General features: G+C 40.3%; 1 protein-coding gene across 7 annotated transcripts in view; it reads left to right on the forward strand.

Annotated features, from left to right (window-relative positions):
* Positions 1–885: 885 nt before the first annotated feature.
* BBX (BBX high mobility group box domain containing) overlaps positions 886–18,226 on the forward strand; it is a 348,585-nt gene continuing 331,244 nt past the window's right edge. For 6 of the 7 annotated variants that reach the window (XM_023732886.1, XM_023732885.1, XM_023732883.1 and 3 more), the window contains exons 1-2: positions 887–1,011; positions 4,132–4,204. The gene's annotated coding sequence lies outside the window, so the exon portion shown is untranslated. Of the gene's footprint in view, positions 1,012–4,131; positions 4,205–18,226 lie in introns of all 7 variants that reach the window. The other variant, XM_023732891.1, reaches the window with a different exon arrangement.

The raw sequence follows: 18,226 nt of genomic DNA on the forward strand, positions 1-18,226 counted from the left end.
CAAAAGTCAACCAATATATGACGTTCACATATGGTGTAAAATATGTAAAGCAAAAATCATATATGTATATGTAATATGAAAAATATAAATCTTGCATATATTGAATCTAAATGTCTATTTCCAAGGGAAAAGTTTCAATAGCCAATTTTCCATGACTTCTTCTACCTTATAGCATTGTTTTCATGCCCACACAGGTGACTGCAGTCCTCTGACCCACTAAAGGTAGACTGGCTCTTTCAGCAAAATGTTTACCTTTGTGTCTGTGTATTGTTATATTGATTTTTCTGAATTAACCCACGAATGTGGCATTAACAACCTCAATGCATTATAGTCTTAATAAACTTATCTTGCACTATTTTGGCCTATGTGATAGCTAACCCATTGACCAAAAAAAAAAAAAAAAAGAAAGAAACGAAAATCCAAGCTGATAAAAGCCTTTCTTAGCCACTTGTTAGCCAGGTCAGGCTGTAAAACCATAACACAATGCAAGCCTTTTTCATGGGGCACCAAAAAGCAGCGATTAAAAAAACCAAAAACCTTCACTTCCATTTCCAGTCGAGTTGTAGTTGATTACTATAAGCCAAGTCAAAAGGACATCAGTTTCTAGCCTTGCAACTTGGTACAGACGGGGTTTATCCCTTTTACCCCACTCTGTTGGGCCTCTCTATCTGTCCTCTCCTACTGTCTACAGGTCCCGAACATTAGAAAACAGAAAATGCGATGATCTTTGTGTCTCTGTAAAATGTGTGTATGTGTGCGTGTGTTTGGGTGTAACAGGCCTTCTGTTTGGCTGAGCGGCCTGTCTGTCAAGCCGCGGGCCAATGGCGGGCTGCCTTATATAAAATGAGTGTTTTCAGTCTCTCCGGGTTGCATGTACTGTATGTGGAGCAGTGTACAGTGAAGCGGAGGCAGAGCGGCTCCGCCAGCTCCTCTCCACTTTCCCATAGAGGAACCCTGACTGGCCACTGAGGGCGAACCACACACAAGCCCTCACGCCGGCGAGCCCGCGAGGTAAGCGCCCCCATCCCCAGCCCTTCCCGGGCGCTCTCCCCGCACTTTCTGTTTTCGTACTCACTTGCGAGCCGCCGGGCTGCAGCCCCAAGGACTCCGCGGCAGGAGCAGCGGCGGCGGCGGCGGCGCGGGTAGGGTGGACTTGAGGAAGACTGAGGGAACCCCGCGCGTCCGGAGACGCCGCCAGACGGCCCAAGCCCCAGGCACTTTCCCCCTCCGCCAAAACTTTGGGTCGGGAGAGGTCGGGGATGGGGGTCGCGGCGCCCGCGCCGGCGGGGGCGGGGGGCGAGGAGGCAGTGCCCTGTGAGCGGGAGGCTGGGGGCCGGGCTGGGGAGTAGTAGGCCAGCCGGTGCCAGGCTGCGTTTGCAGCCAGCACCTCTCGGCAAGGCAGCGCCGCCCGAGAGGGGCACGGGCGCCGGGGCGCGGGCAGGAGCGGCCAGAGGAAAACAACAACAGAGCCCTCACGCCGGCGGCGGCTCGTGGCCGCCCCGGAGCCCCAAACTTCATCTCGGCGAAAGTACGTGGATCCCAGCTCGGGCTCGGCTGCCGGGGAGGTGGGGCCTGGGGAGCAGGGGCAGGGGAGGAAGGTATTGGGATCCAGTCCTCAGTGGATTGATTGAACGTTTCGTTTGCATTGGTCACCAGGAACAGCAGCCCAGTTGCTCGTTCATCTGGAGAGTTGGATTTGGGTGTTCCGGCCCCGCAGATCGGTGCCCTCTCACCCCCCACCCCTAAGCAAATGCGCGGCTAGTAGAGAAAGTGCTGTTCTAGTGCCAGAGTAGCCAGTAGAAAGAATAGGGGGAGAGGGGGAAGAGGGCGAGGGAGAAGAGGAGAGAGAAGGGAGGAGGGAGAGCGGGGGGTGGTGGTGGAGGGAATAGAGGAGGGGAAGAGGAGGAGGGAGGCAGTGTCAGGATTTTGCTTGAATGTGGGATTATGTTGTGTCAATAAGTTTAAGGTAGAGAGAGCTTGGCTAGGGTGGTGGTGGAGGGGAGGAGGAAGGCCTTGGCGGTTTAAAGTCTTATTTCTGAAGGTAAGTTATCGCATTGCATGGTCGCGATGACAGAAAACTTGCAGATCCTTTTTCCGGGGATGGGGTCGATACCTCTAGGAAGAGCTCCCCAGCCCTCTTCAGCCACACTCGTGTTACACTGTTATTTGCTGCGATCCGGGTCGCTAGTAAATTACAGAAATCAGACTCGATGTTTCTTTTCCTCCTCCACCTCGTCTCGCTCGCTCGCCCTCAGAAATTTATTATTTTTTGTTTTTTTTGGTTTTGTATGAAACTTAATGTAACTGAGACCCAACCCGGGTCCTGTAATTTACAAGGACCCTGAATCCAAGAATCTACAACATGTTTACGTGTGAAATATCTGCGATCATTTCTGCTAAATGAGGAAGGTAAAACGAAACGATGCAAAAAGCTGAGACACAACATGTACGACAAGGGGGGGGGGGAGAGGGAGAGACGGAGAGAGAAGCTATTTTTTGCTTTCTTTTCTGTAGAAAGGAAAATTAAAGCGTGCATTTCCCTCCCTTCCCGGTGTGTAGGGTCTAGTCAATATTTTAACTGTCTGAGGACAAATTAGTCCAGGTGGATCTTGTTGAAAAGTTTCGCGAGGTGGGGTGGAGGTGGAGGGGGGATGGAGGGGAAGGTGGGTGGAGGTTGTGGGGGATGGGGACGGAGCGAGCTCTGCCTCTGCTAATGGTCATTGGCCTGGGGCTTTGAAACCATTGCCTGTCCTGCTAATGACACGTCCAGTTCTCGTCTCCGGCCGCGAACGCCGGGCAGCGTTTCCCCGAGCTGGCCGGCGGGGTCTGGGTTACTTTCCCCGCGCAGGGAGCGGCGTTCTTCGCCATCCCCGGGGGTTGCCCACTCGCGGCGTGGGGCCCCCACACGCGTGTCTTCTGCGCGCCGCCGCCACCTTTGCTTGCTCGACTTTTGTGGCCAGCCCGCGGCGAGGGGGTGCGGGGGTCCCCGGCACGGACGTCCCCGCGCGGCCGCCCCGCGCCCGGCCCCACGCGCGCTGCGCGGTCCAAGCCCGGAATGGCAGCGCTGGGCCCGGCGGCGGCGGTGCCTCCCGAGGGGTAGCAGAGGCTGCGGCGGTGGCGGCGGGATCTTCGCCGGGGCCCGCGGGAGGAGGAGGAGGAGGGGAAGGAGGAGGAAGAGGAGGAAGAGGGGGAGAGGGAGGCGTTTTCTGCCCTGACCGCCGCCAGTTCGAGCCGGCTCGGGGACACCCTACTCGTTGCTCTCCGTTGGGGAAAGGTGTTTAGCAGACTTTTACGCCCGGAGTGTAGGATTTGCACTTCATTTTTTTCTCCCCCCTCTTCCCCAAAGCAAGATGGACTCTTACTCCCTTTCTCTTTTTCCCTCTGCCTCAGCCTCTGTCTTGTCAGCCTTTAAGATCGACATTTTGTATTAAGATGCAAACTTGATGGTGACCAGCAACAAAACAGGGGTGGGATCCCTCGCTCCCTCCCTTCTCGGTTTCCTGGCTCCCCCCACCCCAACCTCGCAGACCTGGTGGCCTTGCACTTGCCGCGGGGGACTCTGGCGAATGTGTTTTCCCCGGTGGGTTCCGATCTCCAGCCTCGGGATTGTGACCAGGCCGGGCGTTTGGGCGACGGCTGCGGCCGCCCAGGTCTGCAGGGCTGAGGCTGCATTACCTGGACCCGCTGCCACCGCCGGGCCGATTCCCGCCGGCTCCTGGGCACTGTGGAGGCGTGGGCTGCCTATAGATCCCTGTGATGTGGTTACCTGTGTATTTGTCCTGGGGGTGGCGATCACTTGGGCAAGTTGATGAATGATCACTGTATGGATTTTGCGTTTACAGAAGGGATCAACTTTCTGCTTTGTACATACAGGGAGTAGGGAGCCAGGGTGCTGGAGATACCCTTGGAATGCCAGCTGGGTTGCCCACCAGCCTCTGCCCTTTGAATACGGGGAGTTTCTTTGCCTTTCCTGCCCCTTGGTTCGTGCTGGGGGAGGGGGAGGGGGAGGGGAGGGTTGATGGGAAGCTGAACTGGATTTCGGGCTTCTTCCTTCATAGATGTTACAAGACATGGGACTCTCTTGTAAAGCCCTACCACACTGATGATGTACCTTTATCTGATACTTTATAGGTTACTATCATATGACAAAGGCTTTGCCGCAGTTCATCTTCCTCCCTGTGTACTTTGCGTTTGCCTTCCTGCGGTAAGTATGCAAACTCTTCCTACAGGGAAGCTGGATGGTTCTTAGTAGTGACATGAGGGTCCTTTTTGTTCACATAGGAAGATGCTTTATTGGGGTTGCAACACCCCAGAAAGCTTGTGTCACTGACTTTCCCAGAGCAGAATTCAATTTATGATTCTTACTGTTTAGAATTCAGCTATGAATTATAATTTTTATTTAAGGTAGTAAGTTTAAATGTTTATTCCGTTTATTTGCAAGTAATTGTCATATGAAAACTTATTGTTAGATAGATATTTTAATAATGAAATTTTATAGATTTGAAAGTCTAGGAAATTTAATACTGGACAATACTGTAGAAACACTGAAGCATACGAGTGGAGCAAATTATTAAAAACTCGAAGAAGCATGGGGCAGAAGACCTCTCTAATTATAGTGACTGACATTTGATTACTCTTCCCAGGTTTTCTTTCTTGGGTAGACTGCGTTGTTTGTGACAGCTACTATTGGGGTGAGGAAGGGTAGATTGGGTAGTGTAGTACACATAGCATTTAGTGTACCAGCTTGGTTCAGAAGGCAAAAAATTGATCATAATTTTATTCAAAAGTTTGGAGAAATTAGGAACATATTAACAGTTTGAATATACACGGAACAGCAACTTTGAGATCCTCTCTTAAGTGCCTTTTTCAGATATAGGCCCCACAAATGGAAAAATCAGTGAAATATCTGTGGGACAGCAAGTGTTTGAAAAGTTTGTTTTTGGGATATAATAGTTGCAATGAAAACTGAGGGTTTTTGGAGCATTTTAAAGCGCCGGGGCGAGCCAAAACTGCAGAGAACCAACTTGCACATTTGCCCCTCCATTATAAGGAACGCCCTAGGTCCTCTGAGTTGCTGATATATTAAGAAAGCTAGTTGTACTAAATTGTGTAAATCAGCTGTGGTGCTTTGTAATATTACGATAGTGAAAATAGAGATTATACTTTGTGAAGGAAGAGGGACTTTTTTTCAGTTTTCCATGAAAGAAAATTCAGGGACCTTGTCTATTTTGTTTCCTGGTTTGCTGAGATACTGTTCTCATTACCAAAATGTTGTCCGAGTGAGGGATTGATTTTGAAGACTGGCCTGTCTGGTAGTCTCCACACATGGGGTCACCATGAATCAGAATTGGTATCAACTATCGACAACAGCAGCTTATGATAGCAAAATATATTCTGACATTTGTGAGGACTATAGATGATCTTTGTAATATAAGCTCTGTGTCATTATGGAATATAAATATTATATTATTTAAGATCATTAGATGGTTCATTCTATTGGAGATTTCATAATACACCACATACTTAACAGGCCAGTTGGAGCCATCAGAATGAAACCCAAAGAAGCATGAAGTTAGTGCACACTAAAATATGTGGATTTCAGTGCTTGTGATTTTTTTAAAGCTTATTTGGAAGAGAAGTTTTTCAGTTTTGAACCTATGGCAAGAGTATTAAAAATGCATTCCTGATTACTGTAGAACACCACATTTATACATGTGAGGCACATTACTTTGTTCACTGAGGCAAACTTAATATTAGTTCTTTCCCCATGGAAATATATTTGACCAATTTAGAAATTAATACGGGAACCAGTAATTTGCAGAATAAAAGTGATCTGATGAGCTCTTGGATTTCTTTGCGCTATCAAATAGCTGTTTCATAAGAACAGTATTTTCAGGAACAGTCTTGGTCTTTGAAGTCAGAGAGGTAGTTTTTATAGTGTAAAACTTGTTAGAGTGATCTAAAAAACCTTGACAATGAATTACCTGTTCTTTGCATCTAAAATGTATTTATCAGATTTGAGGCTTAATTATCAAAATAAGAATTTACTTAAAAAAGTTTTTCCTTCTACATGACAAAGAGTTTCCAAACTTTACGTTTTATTATTCTGCATATCACTGTTAAATTCTGAAACGAAGTCTAAATTTGCATTTCGCTTTTAATGCTAGTTATTGAAAAGAGGGTTTATCTATGTTTCTTAGTATTACATCTTTGGAGGCACAGTGGCAGTTTTAGGAGAATCTTCCACTAGAGACTTAGATACTAAAAAAAAGAAAAAAAAAAAAAATTGAGACCTTTTTTAAAATCCATCTTGATCTTCATCTTTCCCCCCTATGAAAAGTTCAAGTTTTTAAGAGTTTGTAAGATAGCTCTGCTTTTAGCATAATTTGAAGAGTGTGTAGCATCTTTGATCTTATAGACCTGATATTCATGCTTAATCCATTGAAACAGGAAGTTTGTTTATACATTAAATTTAGGCATAGCTTTAAGTGAAAGCTGGGATATATGTATAATATGGTTTGCCTTTGCTGTAATTAAGGTTTTTTGTATGTTGTGAAAAAGAATGAACAATAGGTCTTAAAATAATGGGGCACAACTCTTGAAAGTCTAACTCAGCAGCTAAGGTATTGATAAAGCCATATTTTCCAGGTAAAATTTCAAACACAGTTACTAATTTTTAGTCATCAACCAACATACTTAAAGTATAGTTTTCCTATATTTAATGCAAAGCATGGGTTAAAAAAGGCAAGGATCATATTTTTAAGTGGATCTCATTATGAATATCAATCACTTATAGATTAGAAATCTAATAGAGTTAATAAAGGCTTCATATCTCAACCTCATTAAAAACTTTAGAAAATAATCTCATTACAAGTGTGCATGTTTTTTGCTTTACTAAAGGAAATCCTGGAAATTGTTATTAATGCCTCATATAAATGCAGAAAATTTTTAAAATTGTGACACTTAAATGCCTTAAATTATTAAATTTAGGAATTAATTTTGGTATATTGCATCACTCCCAGTGTGGTATACCTATTATTTTAAGATTTAAACTTAAGTAGGTGACACTTTTCTTGAACCTGTAGTTTGAACGCCACCCCATTTTTAAAAAGAAAACATTTTACCTCTCAGGTCACCTTTTAAATTGGTGTACATGGCAGAGAATATTTCTCCTGTATTTTCAGTCAGATTCCATCCTTTCACTATGAAGTGAAAACAAACCCAACTCTAGCAAAAACAGTTTAATTTCACTGCTTCATTTTTATCGTGTACCCCTGGTAAGTCAGATGCAGGTGGTCTTCAGGCTACACTTCTAGAAACCCTGCTCTGAAGGTATGAGCAAGGAGGGTCTTCCAGCTCGATGATTCTATGGCTGTAATTCAGTCAGTGGGTTTGTAGTACCTCAAGGGGAGTCATCACATACTGTGTCAAATTGTAGATATTTCTGTATTTTAAGTCATACCTGAGGAAAGTACTTTCTGAGTACATCCTCACTCAACATTCGTATGTGTTCATCTTATCCCTTAGAAGGCAATTACAGTTCCTCAAAATGCCAGTACATCATTTTTAAACTGCAAAGATATACCGTGAAAATCCTCATGTATTAATAGGGATGGTTTTCATTTCTTTTTTTTTTTTCTTTCAAAGAGAAAGATAAGATTAGAATTGAAATAAGTACCAGTTACACGAGGGAAATGCAAAAGAAGGCAAGCCTTCTTTTAGTAAAGAATTCTGTCTCAAAGTATATATAAGTAAAAGGAAGATGGGAGAATGAGGGAATAAGAGGATTAAATATAGACCATGAAACACTAACATCTACCAAAATATAAGTTTAATAATTTAATATTCATGAGTCAGTTCAAGGATCTAGATAGTGAAATAACTTCAGACGGTGAGGAGCTTGTATAAAATGCAAAGTAAAAGTTAATAAGCATGAGTAGAATCTTACGAAGTCTTAGAGAACAATATCAAAAGTATTGTAAAATGTCGATTAAGCAATTAAACCAGTAGTCAGACATAGCTCTTAGGTGAAAAAAGGTCAAGGAGTGAAATAGAAGCTCCAGGAATGGGAGAACTGAGATCCTACGGAGAATGTACAAGGTTGTTTTTTTGTTTTTTTTTTTTGTAAAAAGAGTAATTAAAGATTGCTAACTTACTCAGGGGAGAAATAAGAATGAGGGTAGAAGTTGTTTAAAGCAGCTCTCTTTCTCAGATGTTTTTGACTGAAATCTGCGGTAAGAACCACCTTTTATATCCTGAACCACATATAAAAACTGAATCAGAAGTTTCTTGGAACAGTACTAGGAGTATTTCCCTCTAATATTTTCTGTTCTTATCTAATCTTTATAAATCCAATCTGTTCCATGCTATTTTATGTAAAAAAAGAAAAAAATATATATTGGCTATCATCCACTAAATTGATTTCATGACTTACAGCTTGGAAAATACCAACCTAGAGTGCTTGCTAAAAATGTAGGTCCCCAGGCCCTATCCCCAGATGGTCTGATTCAGTGTGTCTGGAGCCCAGGAATCTCCATTTTAACAAGTACTGCAGGTGATTCTAAACAGGTAGGTGGTCCTTTGACACACTTTGAGGAAGTCTGATAAAAGGGACAGACGGTTAAAGATTGAATTGAAGTCATTGGTTGAATGTGGAGTTAGCGTTCCTTGACTACTAAGGTCTCTTCCAGCTTCCAGATTCTGTGGCTCTATTTCAGTCACGTGTTTGCACTACTGATAGGGCCCTCATCACTTCTAGATATTCCTGTAGTAGCAGGCATAGTATAGAGGGCAGAAGCTTCATAGCCAAAGAGCCCTGGGTTCCATTCCTGTCGCCTGTGTTACTTACTAGCTGAAGGACTTTGAGTATGTCGTTTAACATCTCTTAAACTTCCGTTATGCTATGTGTAAAATGAGTATGTTAATAATTACCCTGCAAGAGTGTGAGAATTATAGAAGACAATGATGTATGTAATGCCCCTCATGAACAGTTGGCCCTCAATGTATAGTTGTATTTTATAGTTATGTCTCACATCACCCCAGCCCCCACCAAGTTTGAAATTCCTTAAAACTGTACCTTTTAACTTTGGTTTTTTCCAAAGCAATTCTCAATGCTAGTATCATGACACACTGATGTGTTTTTGACTCTATGTGAAATATTTGATGAATAATTTGTTACCCAAGGAAGTAGTAAGAATAACCAGAAGGAAAAAAGAAAAGCTGAGGCATACCCACAGTGCACCTTCAGGTTTGGGGACAAGTTTTTGAAATAGCCTTTGAAGATCAGAGTGACATAGCATAAGACAGGAGACCAGCTCTTTCATATTTCAAGGTAGGTGGTTGACACCACTGGACATTCTCTCTGGTGGCTTTGGGTTTTATAGGTAGTTCACAGTGTGATAAAGTCACTCCTTTCCCTACCAAGAAAGCATATCAGAATACAAGCAAGAATGATGTTATCATAATGAAAACATTGAACATACTCTATTGTATGTTCACACACACACAAGCACACACATACACACATATCTAAAATTGTTTTCAACCTTTGGTACTTTAACTATTAGTAACTAATTACTGTGGTTCACAGCCAATGAAAACTCACCTATGTGCCAGGGTATGAATATTGAGAAGCACTATGTCTGGAGTGCCTAATAAATTGTGGTATACAAAGTAGCCACTTAAACAAAAAGGGGCAAACTAAGGAGAAGATGAATGGGAGTATATAGGTGTATTCCCAGACCCCTGAAATCTCAGATAATCTGAAAACGAAAAGCTAAGGAAAATGCAACATGTGGTCAGATGCAAAGGAAGTATAGAAGATTGCAGATATCAGAGTTCTCAAACAATTGTCTTACTCAGAAGCACAGGGCCTATGACATAGACATTTATTTTTAAGTAGTCTCAACATTCAGCCAAATAAATGTGAATGCATTAAAATTAAGTAACTTTTTTTTTTTTAAACTCCCGTTTCTCTTTGCCACTCATCTTCTGGTAACCACTAATCTTTTGTCTTGATGGATTTACCTATTTCATCTAAGTAGGATCATACAGTATTTATCATTTTGTGTCTGACTTATTTCATTTAGCATAATGTTTGTATGTGGTGGCATGTATCAGAACTTCATTTCTCTTTATAGCTGAATAATATTTCATTGTATGGCTATACCACATTTTGTTTATCCGTTCATCTGTTGACAGGCTAAAATGAAGTGAAGTTTGCATTTCCAATTTTTTAAAGTTATATTTTCTGGGAACATATTCCCACTTTGCTGAACTTTAAATTTGCCATGCTTTCTGATCTCTTATAAATCGATAAGCTCTTCCTGTTTTGGAAATACTTTTATAGTTTGAGGTGCAATGGTATTGGATACAGATTCACAATCCTTTATTCAGAAAGCTCTGAAAAACTAAGTTTTTAATTCCCCAAAAAAGTTTGGCATCAAAACTTATTTGGTGGCAAAACCTAACCTGAACTGTCATAGGATTGTTTAAAGTAGTTTTAAAGCCTGTTTAGAAAGAATGTTCATGTATTTTGCTGTAGAAATAGTAGTGTGTTTGATTATGGTGTCCCTGTATGGTACAAACAATTATGTGCTCACCTGCTAACTGAAAGTTGGAGGTTGGAGTTCATCCAGAGATGCATTGGAAGAAAGGCCTGGTAATCAACTTCTAAAAGTTCAGTCACTGAAAAGCCTGTGGAGCACAGCTCTACTTTGACACACATGTGGTTGTCATCAGCCAAATTCGACCAAAACTGGTGGTGCTGGCCTTAGATCTGGCTAGGAATGTTACTTGATATATGCTATATACGCCATTTTTCATTTTTAAAACCCACAAAAGTCTGGATTCCAAAGCATACCTGGACCTAGGGGTTTCAAATAAGGGATTGTTAACCTATTGCAAGGAGCCCTGGTGGTGCAGTGGTTAAAATGTTTGGCTGCCAACTGAAAGGTCGGAGGTTCAAACCCACCACCTGCTCCGTAGGAGAAAGATGTGGCAGTGGGCTTCCATAAAGATTTACGTCCTTGAAAATCCTATGGGGGCAGTTCTACTCTATCTTATAGGGTCACTATTGACTTGATGACAGTGGGTTTGGTTTTTTTTGAACCTGTTGCATTAACTTCCTTAGTCCACAGAGTAAAATTATGTTACATTAACACAATGAAAATTCTCGTGACAGTTTTGATCACTGGTCATCTCAACATTTTTATAGTTCATGGCCAGTTGGTGAATCATGGAAGAATTCTTAACATTACATATTAACTCAGTCAAGCTGTGTTGGTCTGTTGAAGCCCTGTGGCTCCAAATATAAGGGTATAAGGCATAACAGGTTGTAAAGTCAGGTAAGCAAAATGGTAGCAGTTGACATCGTTTATAACTTTTCATTTGAGTAGAGTGAAAGGCTAGTGGGTAAGAAAAGCTAAAACAAAAAAAAACGGGCAGCGTAATTCACATTTAAATGCACCCCATTGTATCCATTTTGACATTGTGATTCCTTTTTGGTTGTTGAAGTTTTTGGTTTTATTAAGCAAACCCACACTGAAATCTGTTAACGTTTAACATTTCTACCATGGTAAACATTTCTTAAATAATATAATGGTGAACAAAATCCAGGCAGTTTTCATTATGGTTGCCTGTTATTAGAGGCTTCATGAGTGGGCTGTATACTTTTTATTACATTACCACTTGCACATTTCTTTTAATCTATAAAGAAAGTAAAAATAGAGTATCTTCTGCAAATTTAGTCTATTCTCAGGTGATAATGCCGTTAGGTTTTACCTGTTTCATAGAGGTTCTAGGTAGTTTTATTTTTAATAATTAATGATAAAATGTTAGGATCTTGTCTTTTACTTATTCCTGTAAAAACACCACAGAAAAATGAAAAGTAGATGTGAAGAAGAGTCTATATGATACTCTGGGAATAGAATACCAGCTCTAAGATGTAAATCTTGTAATAGCTGTAAGACTGAAATTGATCTGCGTTCGGTGTAGATGGAAACTGGCTAAAGAAAATTTTCCTTCTTCATTATCTATTGCTATGACTGCATCCCTTGTTGTAGGAAAGCCACAGTTGAGTAATTCAGAGATGGTCTTATTAGCAGTGCTGATTCTTTTAATATTAACAAATGCTGAATTGGTTTTCAGTTTTCCGTGCACCTCTGAAAACCTGCCCAAGTGTAGACTTCTCATTGACTGCGTAGAGAATGTGATGGAGCATGGGACAAAACGAGAAAATAATTCTCTACCTCCAGCTGTCAAACTTTGATCATCTTTTGAGTTACTGAAGTTTCTGTCTCTCTCTCTCTCTCACCTTTCCCTCCCTCCCTTCCTATCTCTCTATCATCTCTTCCTGTTCTGTCTCAGACCATTATTGTTCATTAATGTACATCTGTGATACTGCTTAAAAGTATTTGAGAATAGGAATATTGAATTGAACTTTTATTTGATTTTAAAGATTAGTTTGTAATTCATGAGTCCTTTTAGTATTTATCACTACGTGTATGGTAAAAGTATTGGTAAACAAATTTGAGACTTACACAGTTTCCTACATGTAAGTGTGAGGTAGGGATTATAAGGAACCTTCAGCAGGGCAATGTGAAATAAAGACACCTGTTGTTTTTACAAAATAAATTGAAGTAAACTCCATATGCCAAATATTTTTGTTTTTTAGGGTGATAGAATGACTACACAATTTCACATACGTTTAAGGGAAAGTTCAGTGCAGTTTTTGGAAGAATTCCCCAAATAGTATTTTACATTGGGAGAAAGGGAGAAAGATAATTTGGACCAAGGGTCTCCTTATGAAACACAACTTTTATTTATAATACTTTGTTTACTTTTTGATGAGAAGCAGCCATATTTTAATGACGAGGGAACTTAAGTCTCAAGCTAAGTATCTTGTCTAAGGTCACACAGCCAGCTAGTGACAGTGCCATGCTTAGAGTGCCTGTCTGTAGTGCCCCAGTCCCCTGTGACTTTTTCTAATTTACCTGCGTTTAGGGCCACATTCCAGGATGTTAGAAATGAATGGTTGGGGTCACTGTCAGCCAAGAATTCACCCCAATTTTTCATTCTCCCAGAAGAAATCTTCATTTTGGAGTGATAGAGCTGGAACCCTGTTGCTTTGTTACTCTTTTAAGGAGTTAGGAGAGAAAGTCCCTGAGCTGGGGCCTGTTGCAGGTTTTCGGCTCTGAGGTCTCTTTGAGAGACTAAAGAAGCCCAAAATTTAGCTTGCAAATTAATGTTTAGCCAGCTTTCTTTCTGGTAGTTAGATCTAGTATAAATTTAAAAAAAAAACAACAAAAACCCATTGCTGTCGAGTCGATTCCGACTCATAGTGGCCGTATAGGACGAGTAGAACTGCCCCATAGGGTATCCAAGGAGCAGCTGGTGGATTTGAACTGCCATCCTTTTGGTTAGCAGCCCAGCTCTTAACCACTGCGCCATGTCTAGTATAGAAATGTATAATAGCAACCTCCATTATTTTTAATATTTATTAATTCCTCTGGTACATCAGTAGAAATCATTTGTTCTTATAGCATTATAAAATAGTTTTCTGACATATTTATTTTTATTTATTTATTTAAATAACAGCTTTATTGAGACATAATTCACATACCATGAATTTCACCCTTTTAAAGTGTACAATTCAGTGGTTTTTAGTACATTCACAAAGTTGTACAACCATCACCACTATCTACTTCAAGAACATTTTCTTTTTTTTTTCCCAATGGCTGATTTTTTTAATTTTTAAAAATTTTTTCCCATACAAAAATTTGTACATACATTGTTATGTGACTCTAATTGCTTTCACCGTACTGTGACAGCACACTCCTCCTTTCCAGCCCTGCTTCCTCATGTCCATTCAGCCAGCTCATAAACCTCTCTGCCTTCCCATCTCACCTCTGGACAGAAGCTGCCCGTTTAGTCTTTTGTATCTACTTGAGCTAAGAAGCACACTCCTCACGAGTATCGCTTTATGTCCCACAGTCCAGTCCAATCCCTGTCTGAAGAGTTGGCCTCGGAAGTTTTAGTTCTGGGCTGCTAGAGAATCTGGGGGCCATGCTTTCTGGCGTTCCTCCAGTCTCAGTCAGACTATTAAGTCTGATCTTCTTACTAGAATTTGAGTTCTGCATCCCACCCTTCTCCTGCTCCATCTGGGACTCTCTGTTGTGTTCCCTGTCAGGGTGGTCATTGGGGGTAGCCAGGCACCATCTAGTTCTTCTTGTCTCAGGCTGATGAAGTCTCTGGTTTATGTGGCCCCTGCCGTATTTATTTTTAAATCCAGTATTAGTGGAAAAATTAATAAGTACATTCTTGCCCTTCACTGTCTGATGATCAAACATGAATTAGATGTAGAGTCAGTTAAAAGTTCAGATATATCAGTTTTATAAGTGGTTTATGGGTACTTTGGTTTTCTTTACCAAAGAAATTTATTTCTGCTGTGATAAATAGAAGAAATTTTATAAAATACCCATTTGTATACAAGTAGCAAATCATTTAGAAAATACAAAGTAGCACGTTACTTTTTCATACTAAGAGCTCTATTCAACTGAAATTAAATTATTTTATCTTTGCAAATTCAGCAGTGTCAGAGCCTAATTCAGATATGGAGGATAAAAAAGTTGCCATTCTTTGTTTTTGTTTGGTTTCTCTTTCACTAGTCCAAAACATGTTCATGGGGAGTTTATCTGTTTCAGCCCAGTGGCTTTTGTGGGTGATGATCTTATTATTGTTTTTCTTGCATTGTTTTAGCTGAAGAGAATGATACTTTACCAAAGGTGTTGGGCTTTGATTTGTTGTGCTTTCAGCCCCATAAACTACTTCTAAATGGTTCTCGTTCAGATCGATTAGTAAACTGAATTTGTTTATGCATTAGGACATTTGACACCTTTGTTTCGATTTGTTTTCCTGGGTCATGTACAAAGACATTTTTCTAAGGAAATAATTTATGATAATAATAAGTGTTGGTGAGATGTAGGTAGCAAAATGTATTATCATTTAATTCAACATTCATGGGTTGAGTGCCGGCAGCATGTTGTGCTGTCTTAGATTTTGGGGATTTAAAGACGAATATGGAACAGCCCTTGTCCTCAAAGCAAACATATTCTACTGGCAGGGGAAGGACAGATATAAAATATCTGTCATGTGAGTCATTCTGTGCTAATTGTTCTCATAGATAAAGCATAAAAACAATACTTGAGTAGTTACTAGTGAAAAACTGAATAATTCCAACATAGGAGCTGGTTGTTAAAATATTGGTGGTGGGGGTGGGGGGTGGTTCTTGCAGTAGCACTGTGTTTGCCCTAATTGCCAGTAAGGTTGTTAAACTAATTTGATGCATGCACTGGAGTGGATTTGTTTTTGTTGAAAATATACACAGCAAAACATACACCAATTCAACAATTTCTGCATGTACAATTCAGTGACATTGATTACATTCTCTGACTTGTGCACCCATTTTCGGTCTCCTTTTCTGAGTTGTTCCTCCCCCATTGACATAAACTCACTGCCCTCTAAGTTTCCTATCTAATCTTCTGAGTTGCTGTTGTCAGTTTGATCCCGTATAGTATAGATAGATCTTGAAAGAGCACAGTGCTCAAGGCAGACATTCTTTACTAGTTAAGCTACTGTTTGATTTTAAGAAGACTTCAGGGGATTTTTTGGTTTAAGGTTTAAAGAGTATCTCAGGGCAGCAGTTTCAGGGGTTCATCTAGCCTCCATAGCTCCAGAAAGTCTGGAGTCCATGAGAATTTGAAATTCTGTTCTGAATTTCCCCCCTTTTGATCAGGATTCTTCTATAGAATCTTTGATCAAAACGTTCAGTAATGGTACAGGCATGATCCAGTTCTTTTGGTCTCGTGGCAAAGGAGGCAGTTGTTCATGGAGGCAGGTAGCCACACATTCCATATCCTCTGCTGGAGTGGATTTTAAAAATTAGGCTTGTAACTAATTTGGCTCTTATTTAAATGTTAGTGTATCTTTGTGGCTTCTGGTATATTTAAAAGGCCACTGACTTTTTTTTTAATAAAACTTTCCATTTATATTAAAGAGTTATGTTTCAGTCAAGTGTTTTGGACTTTCCTTTTTTTATTGATAGTAATGTCACAGTCTATAAGACAACACGACTGAACAGAAGGGAAGCGTTTGACTATAACATCTCAAAGAGTATTCCCAATATACCAAGTGATGTTAAAAGTATATTTAATAGAATAATAAGTTTGAACTAGACGTTCAGAGGTCCCAAACACATGGCAATAAAAACATTATTAACTAATATAGCGAACACTTCTACTTAAATTATACTATTAGGAGCGTATTAATTAATAAGCTATCTAGCTTAAGTATTAAATGCCATGTGGGATTCTAAAGAGGGGGAAACTGTGTTTTTCTATCCATGAGAGATTATGGGTTACAGATTATGCTCAATGCGTCCATTAAGCAGTTTCCAGGTTTTTCCGAGTATTTTCAACCTGTACTTACAGCTGAGATTTCTCTCGTGGTTTAGTAAACCCTGAGATGGAGGGCACCCGTGAGGTTTGTCTTCCTTCTGTTTTATGCATAGTAAGCTGGGTCTGGTCTTTGGATTCTACTTTGACTTGGTTCAAACCATCGGTATGGTTTCTTTTAATTATGACTTTCTGGTTTATTATACCTCAGTAATTACGCATTTTCACCGAGTTTTATTTGTGACCCTCTTTTGGCTGGTCATTTCTGGACATCAGCCAGTTTAGATTAAACTTTGTTTCTAAAATATTGTGCTCAGTGTTCCAGATGCCATCCTTGGGTATGTTAACACACAAATACATTTATAAGTGAAATCATAAAGAATTAGAAGCTGATCTGGGAAAATATTTCTTCATAAGCTCACAACATCGATAATGACCTTAATGTTTATACTAAAGCATCAAAGAGAACAGAGACAAGTGGAATACTACCTTGTGAGTCTTCCATTGTCTGTCTTGGGGCCGTTCGGCATCACAGAAGTACATCTATCTGGATCTCATTATTTACCAGTCCTCCTAGTAGTAATGAACGTCTTTATATGTTTTGCATGTGGACATGCGTTCTCATCTCATTCATGTAATACATACTTAGTAGTCCTAGACAACATGTTCAGATTGGTTATAAGGCCAGGGTTTTGCTTTATTTTAATAATTTTCTGTAAATAGTCTGCACAAGTAGTAATGCAAATCCATACAAAAGTTTCTGTAGCTAGAAAAGCCTTGAGGAATGGGATCACACATAGGAACAGAGGTGCATGTGTGAGGACCTGGTCTCACATGGACAGTGATGAGTTGACTGCCTAAAATATTGTTATCATGAGTCAGTTGTTGGGAAGTGGATTTTCTTGTCTTTAATTTTTTTCTGTGACCATATCTGTCATCCCTGACATGTATTTCAGATACAGCTAGATTGCTTTCAAATCTAATGTACAGGTCTTAAGAATTAGGGTGATCTTCATTAAATAGATGTTTTCTTGAAAAGCTTTGACTTTCTTTATAATGGAACTGTATATTCTTATGGACATTATTTCAGAATGCTTCATATTTCAAATTGATCTTCAATTATCAGTGACTCTTGATTTTAAAGATTAAAGTTTTACTAAGTAATCAGTGATCCTTAAAATCCATGTAGGGAGCTGCATAAAGGAATACAGCACTAGTCATTTTATGAAGAAGAACAATCCGTGGTAAAGCAAATAATTCCCCTCTATTAGATATGTGTGTTAATTGTGGGTTTCATATATTGGATTCTCTTTATTTTATGCAACATGTATTTATTGTGTACCCACAAAGATGCATTAGATACAAATATGTTAGTACAAAGATGGGTTAGGAATTCTGAGAGCTGTGGAATAAAAAGATAACGGCTGTCAGGATGCTTCTAGTATAGTAATGACACACCAGATGTGAAATAGAAAGTAAAGATGACATGGATAATATCCATGAGATACAAGGAGAGGGAATATAGGGCAATAGGGGATGTTAGAGAGGGGAAATTGGGAAGGATTTGAACTTTGGTTGTATAGCTTAATGTTTAGGTGTCCTTGCAAAATGCTTACTTAACCTATTGGGAGAAAATGGGCTTAGTGGAGGGTGAAGGCTGATGCTACCTGGACCAAACACCTCTTTCCAAACATGTGATCATATAAGCCAATGACTTCTAGACTTTTAAAATGTTATACCCCCTAATAAAAGAATTTCAGCATGTACCCCTAATA

The sequence above is a fragment of the Trichechus manatus genome, unplaced genomic scaffold (assembly GCF_000243295.1).
Source record: "Trichechus manatus latirostris isolate Lorelei unplaced genomic scaffold, TriManLat1.0 scaffold00055, whole genome shotgun sequence".
NCBI classification, from domain to species: domain Eukaryota; kingdom Metazoa; phylum Chordata; class Mammalia; order Sirenia; family Trichechidae; genus Trichechus; species Trichechus manatus.